We start from the raw sequence: 2,215 nt of genomic DNA on the forward strand, positions 1-2,215 counted from the left end.
CTTTTAGACTCATCTCTGAGCCTTTCCACTGTATCTCTCACTCCTTCTTTGTCAGTTTTTAACAAGAAAGATTCTTCAGATGTATTCTTATGTCTTTTTCAGGAGTACTCAGAATACAAAAGAAAGAGAGCCCACTAGCGGGAAACTCTAGACTCCCAGGAGTAGACATCTTGGTTGGCCTGCACAACATCAATTTCCCTTTCATCCTACACTCACTTATTTGGATATTCTCTCCTCTCTCACTCTGGTCCCATGAGGGCTGGAAGGGCTTCACCCTTCCTTCTTACTCTGCAACTGAAGCCTATGGCCGGGCTTAGTCACGTATTTCTTTGACCACCGTGTTGATCCAGTAATGAGCATCTGAATTAAGCCAGTCCTGTCAGAGAAGAGTTAGGGTGTTGAAGGAAATAGAGTAGGGGCTGCCTGTGATAGAGCTAAAAGAGGAGAATGTAGAAATAAAAGCCTGAGAAACAGAAACAGGATCTTTAAAAAATCATTTTGATCCCTATATCCAGTCATACCTGCAGTCAGGCTGCCTCTAGAATTTTGAATTGCATGACTAAAGCTTCAGACAGATTTTCCATCCCATTACATACTACATAAGGGATCCTAACTGACTCCTTGTCATAGCCTTCATGTATTTTCTTAATTTTTACAATGAAATCATAGGAAAAATTTAAACGGTCTCCCCTATCCTATTCAAACACTCAGAACAGCAACAAGTCTAGCAGATTTTTCACAATAGCTAAAATGATTTCTGCCACTTCTTTATGCTGTCAATTTTGTGGTTGGCGGTTCTGAACAGACTAAAGGCCCTTTCTACCAGAGCAGGGTGCATAGGGAACAAGCAGAGTGTTCTCAAGACATTACTCATTCAAGTTGATGGTTAGCGGTTTGAAATGTGGTGTTACTGACCTCACATGTGATGAAAAATAAGAGTGGTAGTGATTTTGCCTTCAGACCACCATTCTTATCTTGGGTATGAGAATTAAAACAAAAACAAAAGCAAACAAAAAAAATGTGCAATAAACATGAGCTATCATTCAGCTTGTTGATTAAAGAAACTCAATGTGATATACTGCTCATGTAAAAAAATTTAAAGTTGTCATTTTTTTTTCAAATTTTTGATTAAAAGTTATTCTTCTCTTTGAAAATGAAAATTGGTTTTATGTTCCCCTACTTGTCAAAGCCATTTAAATAGATCAGGTTACAGGTCCTAATTACAAGTTGTTGACAGCCTGTGTTCATACTGACACACAGTCTGACAGGTATACTATTCGTTTGTTTTAATTTAAAGATAATTTACTACCCATAATAGATAGGAGATTAATGGTCCTAGAAATTGAAATCAGTTCCCTATTCACCAACTAAAGAAAGTCTAATCTAGGAAAGTCCATGTTCCAGTACCAATTTGTCTCATAGGTGAGAATGTATTTTATACTCCACAATAATTCAGTCCTTGGCTTTTCCCTTGAAATTGCCCACAAGGGTGCTAATTGCATTGGTGACTTTTGTTACATTCACATTAAGATTTTTTCTGAGTTCTGAACATCATTTTGCATAATCTAACAGTAGGTACAATGACTTTTTGTCACTGCCAATGTTACCATTTGTGGACCAGAAGCATTTGACCCATTCATGAATTGGTGCCTTAAATTGAGTCTTCCAGTATAAGAATATTTACAGAGACAGTGCTGAGTAATTTCAAAAAGTCTCCAGATTGGGTTGATGTTACTATTGTAGATAGACTTCGAATTTAACAATTTACAATAATTTTACCTAGCCAAAAGTTTTCAGTAATTTTACACATATGACCTTCACATATAATCATTCTTGTGATGCATTAAGTCTTTAAATTTTAAAAACAAAATTGTAAAAGATGAGAAGGCAGATACCTCAATGAGAAATGTATGTGCAAAGACATGAACAAGCAATTCACAGAAGAGAAACGAAGTTTCAATAAGCCTGTGAACAAGTATTGAAAAGATTGAAAAGACCAATCTGTGAACAAAGATTGAAAAGACCAATGATACCTATAGTAGTGTACTAACACTAATATAGTGCAGGCAAAAATGTAAATTGTCACAATAATTCTGTAGAAGAATTTGGCAGTGTTTATTCAAAATCACTTTTTAAAAAGTATTTTTTACTTTTATGAACTTTACCCGAGGAGACAATTGAAAGTCATGTAAAAATGCTTGAACAAAAATGTTCA

This window comes from Cynocephalus volans, chromosome 2, assembly GCF_027409185.1.
Source record: "Cynocephalus volans isolate mCynVol1 chromosome 2, mCynVol1.pri, whole genome shotgun sequence".
Lineage (NCBI taxonomy): Eukaryota > Metazoa > Chordata > Mammalia > Dermoptera > Cynocephalidae > Cynocephalus > Cynocephalus volans.